Source organism: Elgaria multicarinata, chromosome 2 (genome assembly GCF_023053635.1).
Source record: "Elgaria multicarinata webbii isolate HBS135686 ecotype San Diego chromosome 2, rElgMul1.1.pri, whole genome shotgun sequence".
NCBI classification, from domain to species: Eukaryota; Metazoa; Chordata; class Lepidosauria; order Squamata; family Anguidae; genus Elgaria; species Elgaria multicarinata.
The window spans coordinates 102,579,570-102,594,901 of NC_086172.1; positions in this window are offsets into that span (position 1 = coordinate 102,579,570).

A 15,332-nucleotide genomic window follows, 5' to 3' on the forward strand; every position below is an offset into this window, starting at 1 on the left:
CCTGGGCAGAAACTAAATCTCCAGGTGTTTTAGACTTTAGCTCCCAGCCTTTCCAGCAAGAGTTTATGGAGCTGAAGCTCCAAAGATCTAGGGATCTACTTTCTTCCCACCCCTGCCTTATGGTCTTCCGCCTACAAACCCACACCGGTCCGAAAGGCAAAGGTGTCCTTGAGAAGAAGTTTCACCCAACCCAAATGACACTTACTTCCAGCAGTCCCAAGGAAGGATAGATGAAGATGCCTTATGCACCAGGTCTGGCTAATGGTCCATGAAGCCCAGTGCTGTCTGGTCTGACTGGTGACCGATCTCCAAGGGTCTCAAGCCTGCTGCCTTCGGTCTGTTGAACTGGGGCTGCTTGGACTGAACCTAGGCTGAGAGTCTTCATAAAAAGGCCTGGTCTGGCCTCTACCACTCAGCTGTATTCCCAATCCGGCAACCTGAACTAGGAAACAAATCCCAATGATTTCTCTGCAGAATTGACTCCCAAACAAAGGCCTTGAAGAGCGCAGCCCCCTATCGCAAAGAGAATGTATGAAAACGTCCACCGAAAATACCGGCGTAGGAATAAACCTGTGTCCCGATCTTGGCCAATTTGAAATTCCACCCGCCTCAACTGTGACCCTGTTCTGAAGGCATTGCGCCTGGACAGATTGACCTGAGGTGTCTTCGAAGATCTGCGTGTGTTTCCTCTTTAACTGGAGTAAGGATCGGTGGCCTCTGTCCTTTCTCATTCCTTTTCCAGACTATTCTGGGAAACTTGATTAGGGAGAGAGAAAGAGGCTTCCAAGAAAGAACGTTTCAAGAAAATCCCTAACAGAAAATCCCAAAAGGAGTTTCACAAAGTCCTTTGCAGAACAGTTTAGAGAGCCCTATGTTAGTATGAGAGTGGTTTGTTTATTTTTACACCAGGAAGAAAACTGGGAAATGGGGAGGGGAGAACAGGCCTTCCCTTGCCTCTTAAGTTAAAAACAACACCCAAAGGTCTAAGCTAGTTTGGGCGTTTGTTTGTTTTGTAGCCCGATCCTCAGTTCATTTATTCAGAAGTAAATGGAGTACAATATAGGGATTGTTCCTTAATTAAAGGTGCTGCGCATCTCAGCCCAAGTGTTGCCAATGGATAGATTCGATCAGAGACCGGTCCTGGGAGGGCAATGCAACTTCCCATGCCCTCCTTCAGTGATGGAGTGTTTCTAAAAGTGGGTACTTCGGCAGTCCTGGTATTCCGAGGACAACTCCTTCACCCACAGCTTAACTTTTCAGGGATCCTTCCAGACAAAACCCCCAGAAAGATCTGCAGAAATATTGAAGCGCAGTTCAGTCGCAACTACCGACTTTCGGGCGTGGCGCCTCGAATCCCGATCAACTCCGACAAGTGTGTGTTTCTACCTTTCAGGGGACAAAACCCAGATGCCGCGGAAGGGAGACCCATAGGTGAGACGAGGCTTCGATGTGACTTCTTTCGCCCCGCACCCACCTACGATGCCCGATCCATGTTACCTAATGACCTAATATGCAGGCAACTCTACCTGCTTTAAAAAAAAAGTCTCTGACGTTCCACGATAACTAATAGCTAAAAAGAAAGAATCCATCATTCACAGCATTGCTCTCATTTATTTTACCAGGAATTGCGCAGCAGACCTTCCCACTGGGCTGGGCCCTAAAAGGGGGAGGGATCGTTTCACCACCTAACAGAAAACTGGAATGCACACACACGCCATCACGGTCATATAGAACAAGGATATATCTCAGAACCCCAAGATACACCAACCAGAGCCTGGTGCAAAAAAACAACAACGCATACACTTAGAATTGAAGAGTTCTGAGACTAGGAATTGGTTTTGAGTACCAGAACAGAACGGAACTCAGTCTCTCCGCACAAAAATCCAATCCTGCTTAGCCCAAGTTTTCTTCATTTCAGTATAATTTGGGAAATGGGGGAGAGTAGTTTTATTGTTATGGTTAAAAATCCGGAAACCTTTCTAATCTACTTAAAATCGCCCAGAGATCTACCTTCTATCTAGAAAATATCTCTTTTGCCATTCCCTACAAACTTAAAGAATTGTCGGTATAAGTGAAAGAAACAGCCTGTAGCAGGATGCTGTTTTAATTCATGGCCATTGCAATTTCACTAGCCTCTGGGCAAAGAAAGTACAATATTGTCCGACCACCGTATTGTGTTTCACTCTTCAGTCCTAAACTCTTTTAAGTCCCATTCATTTCTTAAAAGAGCTTAACTTTGGATGGATCACTAGTTTTTAAAGACGACTGTAGAGGCGGGGAAGGGAGGGAGGAAGGAAGGTCCACCGGTTTTCCTGTAGATCTCCCTTTTTTCCTCTTAGGGGGGGGGGGAAAAATCTTTGCCCGAAAATTTCATGTCACACACCACAGTAGAAATTTGTTTTACTGAATGATTCAGAGTACAAGTTCAGGCGTTGACTGAATTTCTCTTCCTATTTTAAAATAATAATTTTACATGTATCTTAAAATTCAGTTTGAGATCCAGGCGATTTTAAGGAAACCTCGCCTTCTTGGGAACGAATGTGTTGGCTAGTGACCCCTCACTGCACCTTCGCCTGCTACAGCCCAGGTAGCCAAGCAAAAGTACAAATTAGATTTTCTCCCTGACTGGAGCCGTTCCATAAACAGAAACCTAGAAACCAGGTTATAAAGCTTGATTTTATTGATAGGTGAGCCGTAGGCGGAGAAGAGTGGGCTTTTGGCTATCTCGAAGCTCAGGTAGAAAGACCAACCTTCGACTTTGGACGGTCACTGAGAGTCCACGTCTTCACTCCCCTTGGGTGCTTCTCCAAACTCAGAAATGTCCAGCGACATCTCTGCACCAACTGGGCCGAAAATGCTGCGTCAGAATTAAACCTGCGGACTTTCCTGCACACAGAAAGAGAAGAGAAGGTTGTGGAGCAGGTGAAAGACTGGGCCTGTGCTAGAGACAGAGACAGAGACAGAGAGAGAGAGGTGAGCGGATCAGAAAGTGATCCAAAGCAAAGGAAGGCTCAGAACTACAGGACAGCGTTTCTGCATCCCCCCCCCCCTTTCCCAGACAACTTCTGGCAAGCTTTCCACAGACCCGATCCTGTGGAAAAATCGCTGGTGTGTATTCGACGCATGTACGGCCCAACCTGGGGGATACTTGGGAGTGTGATCTCTCTGTCATGCCACCTGTTTTTGGATGGATAGCTAGAGCAGTGAGCCAGCATGGATTGCCCACTCCCACGTGTGCCTCGCCTCGAAGCCTCCAAAATGGTCACGGGAAGGTGACCGATCCCGGGCCCGGGGAGAGCTCCGTGTTGCCTCACATCCCTTGTTAGCTCAGCCGCTCTAACTACTCTCCGTCGTGACGTCACCGAGGCAGCCCAGCCAATGAGGGAGGCGCTGGCGCTGATATTAAGGGAAAGTTAGTGCAAAGCCGAGCAGCCTCTTTTTTTATTGTCATTGACATTTAAACTGTGTGGCAGATTCTTATGTAGAAATTGGCGATCAAACCTGCCAGTTACCGACTCTCAGAGGCGGAATTGGGAATCCGCGGATCATGCGCCTCCGCCTGCCCTCTCGCTAACAGGTAAACATTTGATGCTCTTTATCCAGGCGCTTGGGGAGTTACCGAATTTCTCCTAAAATTATCGCCCCCGCAATTGTTTCCCGAATTCTCTATTTATTCTGGATTTTTAGTTTTCTTTCCCATTTTCTCTCTGTGTGTGTTTGCCTCTTACACACACGCATTTCCTTCTCCTCCCTCCCCAGTTGCCAACCCCAGGAACTTGTTAAATCCTTTTGTGTGTGGTGGTGGTGGTGGGTATGTGTTGTTGCTAGGGTCCAGCCTTCCGTGTCCCGTAGCGTGGGTGTGAGATCTCCGGTGGGAAACCGGTGCCGAGTGTTAACTGCGGGCGGTAAACTGGGTCATTGTTGTTGTTTGTGGGGCGATACACTGTAATGCTGGATTGGATGGGTGTAGAAAAGTACTGTACAACAGGTGGAAAGGGATAGATGGGTTTGGAAGGGGGGTTGACTGGGGCGGGGGGGGTGTTGTGGAGCTGCTGTGACATCTCGCGCTTGGACAGTCGAGGCGCCTTGTGTGGAAACATGGGCTTGAATTTGTGCCGTAGTTGCCACCGGTTTCTGGGCCGGGGTGGGGGTGTAGAAGTAATGGGCTTGAGAGGAGTTGATCCTTGAACTAGCCCAGACGGTCTCAGCACTTGATTGGGCGCTCCGAAGTTCAGGCAGGGGCGAAAGAATGCGGCGTGCATAGTTGGGTAGCATTTCCAATCCTCAGACCGTGTGATTTGAGCTTTCCTTGGGAAGACCTAATAATTAGCGATTTCCACTGAGGTAGAACGAAAGGAGGCTTCGGGTTACACAGGGGCTCCCGCACAGCCTGCGGCTCTCGCCTTGGGCTTCTGGGCAGTTTAAAGGACCCTGCGAGGGGCTGGCGTCGTTTGGCCCGATGCTGGGCTTTGGGGTTTGGTTTTTCGAACGCGAGCGCGGCTCTCCGGCCAGGGCGGGCCTCTCCGGCTCCTGGGCGTGCAGGTACCGGCATGGCTCTTTGGTGGGTTTATGAACCTCGGAGATTCATCACTCCGCCAGTCCTGGATGGCTCGGCTTGCTGTGGCTACTGTGCGTAGGAGAGCCGACGGCGACTGTCCGTTGGGGTGCCACCTTGCAGGCGCCCCAAAGTTTCAGGCAAGGTAAAGTCTCACGTCGAGTTTTCTAACCGTGTCCAGGCTTTTGCTGCTGCTGCTGCTGCTACTGCCCTGACTGCGAAGTTGAAAGGTTGGAGGAGGGGGCGGGGGAATGAAGGACAAGAGAGCAAAGGATAGTCTGAAATTACTAAGCCACACTTTGGACAGCCCAATCCACAAATCAGTTCAGCCGAAATCCCTGTTCCAAGCCGATTTGCGCCCCTTTGAAGTTAAAAACGACACCCGATCCTAATAAACACGGTAGAAGAACACAAAGGGTGCCCAGCAAGACTTACTCTCGAGTATTTTCTTGGAAGTCGATTCCATAGAAATGCATAGGATGATGGGTTTTATGTCAAGTTGTATGAAATGTATAGTGTGGGCTACTAACTTCTTATTCCTGGTCTGCAGAGAAAATATAGCTGATGGTATTTGTGGAGGTGGAATGAACTTGGATGGCTTCTGGCATCTCTTGCCATCGGGTCAAGCGACTCCAGAAGTTCCTGGTTTGGTTCCTGGATCTTAAAGTTGAACTTCCTTTTGGAATGGGTGTTTTTGTTTTTGTTTTGGACGAGGTTTCTTGAATTAACGACTGTCGGGTAAAAAGAGTGCAGAAAGTTGTGTGGAAAACTGCTGGTGGCAAGCTGTAGGGTATAGTCTCCATCCCTGGGTGTTTATTTGCTTGTGTTTTGTGGTAGAGAGGAAGGAAGAGAAGAAATGAAACAGAAATGCTACTGGGTATGTTTTAAAAACTAAATATTGAAACCAGCTTTGAAGTAGGAAGTAGACCGTAATCAACCGATTGGACTTACTTCCGAGAAAATATAGTTAAGCTTGGATTACACAGGTGGAAGAATCCTTAGCACATCTTCCTTAAACTTGACTAAGACTGCGATCTTGTGTGTACCCTTATTTGAGAGTAAATCCAAATTGGATCGAAACAGAATGTTTGGGACAGCAGCCAGGGCAGGTAAGTTGTGCTTCAGAATCTAGATTTTTTTTAAAAAAAAACTCTGTTTTTTGCACTTAATTAGGGAGCAAAAGGATTAGTAAGATAATGGCTTTCTCCTCTTCAGCCCCCACCCCACGTCTCTTCCATTCACTCTTCTGAATCAAGCTGTAAGATTTTGCTCTCCCGAGCTCCTCAACTCCTACTCCAAATCCCTTAAGGTGCTTTGGCACCAAAAAACAAAAAAAGGAAAGAAAGAAAGAAAAAGAGGGGGGGGGAAGTCCACTTTAATCTCCACCGGTAAATGGACATTCTGGGTGAGTAATAAATCAAACACCCAGCCTTGCAGGTCCTCCTCCCTAATTAGAGATGTTTATTGGAGATTGTGTTTATCCAGCTGTCACGACGAGAAAAAGCTGTGACATAATTACCTCTGACCACATAGTCTTTCATATGCATATCTCGTTGACATCCAGCACCATCAGTTCGCATTAAAAATGACAAGATCAAAATGTTGATTTTCGCAGACGGAATAATATTTCTCCACCTTTACCTTAATTGAAACTCAGCTGGCGGGGCGAGCTAAATGAGAGCATCGGGTCAGGCCATGAAAACACACGCAGCAGCAGCAGCAACAACAAAAAACTTTTTCTCCGGATGAATGTTTGAATTTAAAACAAGCAATTAAATAAATCTGGGAATGAAATGTGGTAAATATCCCCGGCACCCTCCAATTATTTTTCGTTGACTGCAAAGTCACCCATTGAAAGATTTCCTTTTCCCAGCGGGCAATAAGAAAGAGAGCGATGGAGAGGACAATCGGGTGGTCTTGATTATCTGAGCTTCTCCGAAATGGTCCCTGCAGAAAGGGCGAGCGAGGGCGAATGAGTCTGTTTCGCGTTTTCCGGCGCTTCTCTCTCTTTCGCCCAAGCATTTCTGATTTAGGTACCGCGTGGCTGCGGCCGCCTTCGCCGCGGCGGCTCTCCTCCTGGCAGCGTTTGGGGGAAACCATCTGCGTGTTTCTGTTAGCCGGCGATGATAAGCTAGGAATTGCTCTGTAATTGAAAATATATTTTTTGGGGGGAGGCTGGTTTGACAAATATCAAGGGGGCAAGTCTTTTGATCCCTTTCTGCCGCTGTGTTCTCCAGTCGCTAATAAAACTCGCATTGAGCTCCTTTAGTGCCTTGATTAACAGGCAGATTAACTGTTACTGGGGTTTTGAACAGCTTGTCCCAATCAATAGCTTTTAAAAGCCCGTCCCGGTGCGTTTTGCTGGTGATTTTCTCTCCGGGTACCCTTTCCACTTTTGGGGAAGCATTTTCCAGTAAGTCCATTTGAAGAATCCTCCACCCCAATATAAACATTTTTTCACACTTCATAAATTGAATCCTTTCTGTCTCTCTCTACACACACACACACACACACACACCTTTTCTACTTCTCCCCTCCCTTTTTCCCTCTTTTTTCTTTTGTAGTCCTCCCACACAAAAGGCTGCGCCTCCGTGCAAAAACGCCCAACGCAAAAAGAGGTTCAGTCTCGTCCAAACTTTTTGCAGATTGTTTCTAAACTCGCTGGAGCTCCATTTAACTCAATGTCCGGCGCATTAGAGGTTTCAAGCACTCCTTCCGCAGATCCAACTCGGCATTCGGTGTCCCGAAGGCAAAAGCTTTGTAGTCTAACACGTCAGGCTCTGTGCATCTCTTCAGTTGGAGACTGAAGTGGACAAGAGGACTTTAAGCATTTTTCTGGGTATTAAAAAAAGGTGGTTCGCGAGCCAGATATTAATACAACCAGACGATCCAGGAGCATCTAACTCAGCGATTCCTGATCCTGGGGGAAGGGAGGGGAATGTCTCTGTGTGTGTGTGTGTGTGTGTGTGTGTGTGTGTGTGTGAGAGAGAGAGAGAGAGAGAGAGAGAGAGAGAGAAAAATGAATACCAATTCCTGAGATCAAATGACAGCATCGAAACAATGAATAGTATTTAGCTACATCCCTTTATTTATTTCGCTTTCTGAGAGGGAAAGAGAAACGTCCACATTGCTGTGTCCAATCTGAGCGAGAATTTTGGTGTCATAAGGGATTCTAAGTTTCAAAAGTCCTTCTCTCCATCAATCTTCACTTTCCAGGTGTGACGTTAAAACGATAAGCGGTCTTAAATCCAGTTACTGAACACGTGTATCCTTTACACATACATACACCAAGGCGAAGGGAAGATGATACCAAAGGCAATATGATTAATGCACCTGACACTACTGCGGCCATCGATAAGACTTGTCTTGCCCTTCGCCCCCCTCGCCTCAGCTCCCAGAAGATATCAACCAAAATTCCTCAGATGATCCCTTCCCCCATCCGCAGAGTATTCCTAAACTCTCTGACATTTCTGATCAATCAGCTTTGAATTCTGGAGAAGCTCAAACCAATAACTCAAGAGCGTCCAAGACGCTGGTGGAATCAACAAACGACCCAATATCACCTTTTAAAGCCTAAGAGATGAAGTGTTATCCTCAGTCAACACTCCGTTTACAGACAACGCTGCGTGCGCCTGACCAAGTTGGCCCTAGTCCACAGAAAAGCTTCTGCCGCCATTAAACACACACACGCTCACGAAAAAACTGTACGCCTTTCAGGTGCCACAAGACTCTTCGTTGCTGCTGCAGCAGCAGTTTAACTAGGCTGCCCCCTCTAGAATGGCTTGTTGGCCATCCCAGCCACGCCAAGCCAGAAAAGGCGCAGCCTGCAATCTTTCGCGATCCCCCCAGATGCCATTTCCGAGTCAACGTGCCTCTAGCCGAAGAGCGCACACAGGTCTACTTCCAACCGATGTCAGGACATTTCCTTCTGAGGTCTATCGGCTGCGGTGGCGACCCTTCCAGGATCGGTAGGCAGGTGGGGAGGGTGCAGGTGCTGGGCGTGCCGATGTCGTGGGCTGGGGATGCGTTTGCTGTCCAAGTGCTTCTCCGGTCAGCTCTTCCCCTCCTTGGTCAAGGCAGATCTCGGGAGAAAAGGGCCAGGTCTCTCTCCATCTCTCTCTCACACACACACAACCACGCGCGGTCCTTCCTGGTCTCCCCTCCGCAGGCAAACTGGTTCGTAATCATCCATCACCCCCAAGAAAGAGGCTTGAACTTTCACTCCGCCCTCCCCGGTGGCTTCCAGGCCCGCGCCATCGGCTTGCATTTGTCCTTGGCCGCAGTTTCCGCCTGGGAAGGCGCTCGGGCCCCTCGAAGGACGCCGCAAGTTCTTTCCCAAGTTCAAAGCGAGCCGCCTTAACAGGCAGCAAGGCAGCAAGGTCTGCGGGGTGGAGGGGAGGGGGCTGCACTTGGGGAAAGGGGGGAAACCCACGACCCCCCTCCAACTTGCCTTTCTTAACTTTTTTTAAACCCCCCCGACCCCCCCCCCTTTGAAACCTGAGCAACACACAGTTAAAATGGCGCCCTTGGAGTTGTGGCTGGGCAGGGCAGGGCCGGAGTTTCTTTACGTTTGGGAGCAGGTAAGGTTTCAAAGGCTCCTGCCGGGTTGTCCCTGGCAGCAGCGCTCTCTCCTGCCCGGGAGCAGCTCAGCCCCTGGCGGGCGAGGAGAAGCCGTTCCTGGGGAGGAGGCTCCTACCCCAGAGCAGCGCGCAGCCGCCCCCTCCACACACCCCGTGCCCCCCCCCCCCGCGCTCCGTGCAAAGCCACTGCCGTCGGTTTGGTCGCACACGCGCTCCAGCGCCCCCTTCAACAATACCCCCCCTCCAAGAAACCCCATCAAATACATCAGCGCTTTTGACCTAGGCATAAGTCCCACTGAGTTGCAGGGGACTTACTCGTCTAAGTCAGGGCGCCTTGGACGGCGGCCTTCCGGGGCAACGCTCGACAGGTCTACTCAGGAGTAAGTATGCGAACTCAAGGGGGCTCCCGCCCGGCAGAGTCAGCATCGGATTGTCCCTCCCGCCTCACCTTTTCTCTGCCTCGCCGCCTCCAGCTACACTCGAGGACGCGTCCCAACTTCCTTTCTCACACCCACATTTTGACCCTCGCCGCCCCCATTCCCCCCTCGCCCACGCACGCTTCCACCGATCTTTTCCTCCTCCCCTTTTTTTCTCCCCCCCCCCCAGCCTTTTCCGACACAGTCTGCTTTCCTTTCTCACACCCCCATTCTACACGCCTTGTCCTCTGGCTTCCCGATCCCCTTTCACACATGCACATTTTAATGCGGCCCTTCAGCTCTTGCTCTCCCCCCCCCCCGCCCTGCGCCTCCCCCCTTCCTCCTCTGCTTTCAACTTTTGCTTTCTTAACTTCTGAGGCTCCTCCGCCTGCCCTCACCCTCCTGTCCCCGAAGTCCTGACAAATCTGCAGCACCCGAGACACCCAATCGTGTCCTCCATCTTTTGTGGCACTTCTTTTACTTCTTTTTTCCCCCTTCTGCTTCTTTTTTTACCCAGATTTGCCCTCCTTCCATCCTCATCGCCGGAATGACGTCAGATCATTCACCGTTTCCCTCCCCTTATTATTTTTTCTCCCCCATCCTAGTTAACAAGAAAAGAAGAAGGGAAAAAAACACTCAACCGGAATAGGGGGAAGGGACACAGCACAAGGCCTACTGTGTCCTCGGGGGAAAATAGCGACAAGATTAAGGCTTCTTTATGCTGGAGACGAAGTATATAAGAAGGTGCTAATCCAAAGGATGGCTAATTGAATGGTTGTAAAAATGATATTTGCCTGAAGATCTGGACAAAAAGTGTCGAGGCTTCTTTCTTTCTTTCTTTCTTTCTTTCTTTCTTTCTTTCTTTCTTTCTTTCTTTCACTCTCCCCACTCCCACCCCGCCGCCTTCCTCTCTGACTTCACCCCCACCCCACCCCCGGCCCTGCCGCTCCTCGGAAAAGTTAAAAATGTTTGTTAGCCCAAAAAAACCCCACAACGTTTTAGTATCTAAAGGACCAGAAACCCATTTAAGCAAAAAACAAACCAAAAAAAGCCGTAAGTAGTCGGACATTGTTTTTTCTTCATTTTTGTTTCTACTTGCGATTTTTTAATTTTTTTTTTAAAAAAAAAGGTTTTTCAAGATGAAAAAAACCCCACCCCAAAATAAACACAAAAATATAAGCCACTAACTAGAAGGAGCGGGATGTTTTCAAAGGCCTTTATTAAATTCTCCCGCAGCGGCTACTCTTTTGGGGGAAACCCACGAGGGTAATTTATGTTTTCTTTCCATGTTGATCTCTCTGCACAGATCTCCATTGGTGCACTCAGGGCAAGTTTCCTCCTATTGAAGGCAATTGCAAAGTTCACATGGAGTTGAATGGAGCAGGACAACAGTCTAAGATTTAGCCATACACTGAAGGTGGGGGCGTTTGGGGATCGCTTCAAAAATAAGTGTGGGAGGGAGGCTAGAAATTAAAGGGGATCATTTTAAACGGAGACATAAAATAGCCCAGATACCACAAGGTCTCTCGCTCGCTCTCGCTCGCTCTCACACACATGCACACACGCCTTATCAGTAGCAACATTCCAACTATGAGAATTTTCAAGTTCCTACCTACCTTCAAATAGGGAAGTCCTATTTGAATTTTCTCGGGTGTGTGTGTGTCCCCATAGCTTTCCGTCACTACATTCGGCTCCGTTTACAAAGATATAAAAAGAGTATTTCCTCCTAAATGGAAGTGGGGGGAGGAATCAGATGGGCTTAGGCCTGGACCACTGCAGCTGGAGGTAAATGATTTCTCCAGTCCACCGGATCTCTCCTTTCTTCAACAAACTGGAGGGGGCTGCAATGCAGGATGGAACACCCCCATCAAAAATTTGCGCGGGGAGAGGGAAGATGTGGATCAGCAAATGAGGAATCCAGAGAGAGAGAGAGAGAGAGAGAGAGAGAGGGAGGGAGGGAGAGAGAGGGAGACCCTCGCCCAACCCTTCTTTCTGAGTAGCGTTTGCAGGATAAGTTTTCGACAGCCCCCACCCCCGGTTGCACAAGGCCCGGCACTCCTCTCTTCCCCATGTTGTTCCGCTCTGCAAAAGCCAGAGAGAGCACCCAAAAGTTTGAAACCGGTGATCTAAAAAGAAGGGATCCAGGAGAAAGTCCTGATTTTGAATGCCAGCCTTCCCTTCCCTTCCCTCTTCTATGCCCTCCCCACCGCCACCCAGGATAAAAAGCACGAAGACCCAGAAAAGCCCACCCCACACTTTAGTGGTCGTCAGCGTCAAGAGGGGAGGAAGGAGGTTGGGAGAAGGCAGGGAGAGGGACTCACACACCCCAGAGAGGAATCGCCCAGTAGTCTCTTAAGAGCCCATTTTGTGCTATTAGGGGGCCGCGGTAGCTTCTCGGCAGGGCTGGAGATGACAGTGCATGACGGCCCGGCAGCCCATTATCCAGCTCCCATTGAGGAGTCCTTTCACTCCCATGCAAACTCCTTGGCAGAGTCGTTTGTCTCCTCATTGTACTTTATTGAAGAATGCAATGGTTGTCAGGGCCCTCATTCAATCGCCGGCTACTTTATTGATGAGCTCTGACTTTTAGCACTTTTCACATGTCAAGAGAAGTCAAGTGTATGCGGGGCTACGACTTCATTTTATGCTTGGCGCGTTCGTGTCCCACTCACCCCCCATCCCCTCGCCACTTTTTGCCTCTTGGAATTTCGGGGAGGGGGTTACTTTTCTCCCCTCCCCCCTCGCTGCCTCCCTCTTTGTGTGTGCGTGTGTGTGTGTGTGTGTGTAAGTTCATCTCCACCCACAACTTTCTTCCCCTCCCCTCCCCACCCCATCCACCCCCCCGCCTGCCAGACCACTCGCCATAAACGATCGGGACACCCTGAGCTCAAACTGGTGCTGCCGGTGTCACCTTAAATGCAGGCGCGGAGGGGTTGCTTTGGAGTGTACTGAGGTGTGTCTTAATACTCCGCCATTCAACAAATGAACTTGTGGTGGTGTGTGGTCAGAGCAGCAAAGTCATTTGCTTTCCTTCGGCCCTTGGTGGCTCTGGCAGGAGGGAGGGAGGGAGGGAGGGAGGGAGGGAGAGAGAGAGAGAGAGAGAGAGAGAGAGAGAGAGAGAGAGAGAGAGAGAGAGAGAGAGAGAGAGAGAGAGAATACCCCCGGGCCTGAGTGAGCTAAAACTGTGGAAGCAACAAGCATACCCTCCCCCCCCCCCCGCCAACACACACACTCCAAGCTTTGCTGTGGAGATATTTTCACACTCTCTCCCATCTCTTTTTCTTCCCCTGCTTCTAGTCTCTGAGAAACAGAGAGAGAGAGAGAAAGTGTGTGTGTGTGTGTTTGGAGGGGAGAGAACACAACAGCTCTTAGTCAACAAACGGCACGTGGAAGAAGTTTGGAAGTGTTTAGGCAAGGACTCTTCAGGCCCTTTCACGAGAGCCCTCAATACACAGAGTAAATCGTATATTTGCTCTGCACTTTCCAGGCAGTGGAGAGATTGGGAGGGGGGCGAGTGAGTGAGAAAGAGAGAGAATCCCTTCTCCATCACATTTGAAGAAAAGAGGCAGGGGGTGGGAATACCCACACACTCAACTCTGGACTTGGCTACCTCCGGGCGATTCCCAGCTGACAAAGCGCCTGTCTCCCAAATATTTATGTCGTTACCATTTGAATGTTATTTTTTCCTTATCTCCATTGTCTGGTGGGAGCTAACTGTTTAAATGCAAATGCTTCGTGTCTCTCTCTCTCTCTCTCTCTCTCTCTCTCTCCCTCCCGCCTCCCCACCCCCCAAACCATCCGCCCGCACAAACCTAGATTGCCTTTGGAAAGAAAAGGGCCCTCGTTTTCAAAGCGACGTTATTTATTTACTCCAGGCCGGCCCTAACTCGGAGGCGAGGGGGCGGGTGTGAGCAGAGTGGATGTTTTAGTGGAAAGCGCTTTGGCTCCGGCGAATTAGGAAAAGGGAAGGAAATAAAAACAAAAAGTTCAGGCAGGCCCCGATCTCTTGGTTTGGGAAGACTTCAGCCCCAACCGAGAAAACCCTGTGCCTAAGACAAAACAGCGCAGCGAAGAAGGTGAACGGCCAGCTCATCATGCGTCCCGGAGTCTCGGATTTGAGCTCTGGGATAAGAGAAGAGGAACCCAGGGCAAAGAGGGCTCGAGGTGGGGGTGGGGTAGGGGGAGGGCGGAATCCGATCGAGGAGGAGCAGGGAGTTGCGCTGGGGGGGGGGGGAGAGAGAGAGAGAGAGAGAGAGAGAGAGAGAGAGAGAGAGAGAGAGGCCAGTGCATTCATATTCAAACAAACGGGCCAATTGAACCAAGCGGTGTGAGTGAACATCCAATCGGCAGCTGGGAGGCAATGGCGTTGCTTTGCATAAAGCAATATTTTGTGTGGGAGCGAGCGGAGCATTTGCATGCGTGGAGTGATTAGTGGGTTTGAAAAGCGAGCCCTGGCTCAGCCTCATTTCCCGCTCTGGTTAAGGCGCAGGGAGGAAGTGTTTTGCTGGAAGATGATGACAGAGGTCAGGCTTTGCTAATGGGCCAGTGGAGAGCCGTGGAGGCGAGGCAGAGACCAGGCACACACATACATTAGCACACTTGAACCATCACCAATCAGCATAGGTGTGCTCTGCCTCTCCCTCGCCCGCTCTCCGCACGCCCCCCCCCCCCCGCCGACTTCACTCACATCCTCTTTCTTTCTCCCTCTCCAGTCAGTGACAGCCCATTTTATTGTCAATCTCTGTCTCCTTCCCAGGAACTCAAGATCACACAACCAGCAGCTACAGTGGAGAAAAACTCTTTTACTGGCAACCCTTTTTAAGGCACCATCATTTCAGATCAGGGGCGCTTTTTAAAACTATTGACAGGAGCTTTGACAACAAGACAGGATGCCTCAGAAAGGTGAGTCTGCTCGTTTCTTCTCCTCACTTCTCCCTTCAGTTCATTTTAATATTTAGACAGGTCTCCCTCGCTTCCCCCCTCCCTTCTCTCTCTCTCTCTCTCTCTCTCTCTCTCTCTCTCGTTCCCTCACATACACGCACACCCTCTCTTTTCTGATCCCCGCTACTTACATTCCGGGAGAGCTTCCTAGAGGGAGATGCCAGTCCAAAAGCTCCCAGACTCTGTCCTTTTCACTTCAACCCTTCCTTCCCCCCCCCGCCGCCCGTGCCTCTTCCTCCCTGCCCACCCCCCCTCTGAAAAAGCATCTCGACTAGAAAACCAATGGCAGCAGCAGCCTCGCATTGCCTTTTGGTGCACAGGGCCATCCGAAAGGCTTGCCAGCTTTTGCAGAGGGCGAGAGGGACCTCCGAGGCTCTGGGGTTCTGAACACCCACGGACAACACGATCGAATTACACCTGGTTCCTCTGGAGGGGTATTTGTTGTTGCTAGGTCCGCTCCGGACGGGTTATGACCGCTCGGCGCTCATTTGCCAGTTGTTTTCATGGGAAGCAGGATCCATCCGAGCTGGGTGCTTCTCCCCACCCCCACCCCCACCACACACCACACACGAACACCTTCCCTTTCTTCTTTATAACTCCCAAAGCTGATGGCTGTACGCGCGGTGTGTGTTGAGGAGTGGCTCTCGTTTGGGGAACTCTTCTTCTGTTTATATGCCTTTATCTAAGTAACTGCTTATAAGAAATGGGGGATAAGAGAGCGACACGCGGGGGAGGGGGGGAGTCACATTCTAGGCCAAGTCAGGTCTCAGTGGTTGTATCTGGGAAGGTCTGAGCGGAGCTGAAGGACTGTCACTCTCAATCAGGAGATCTCCCCAAACT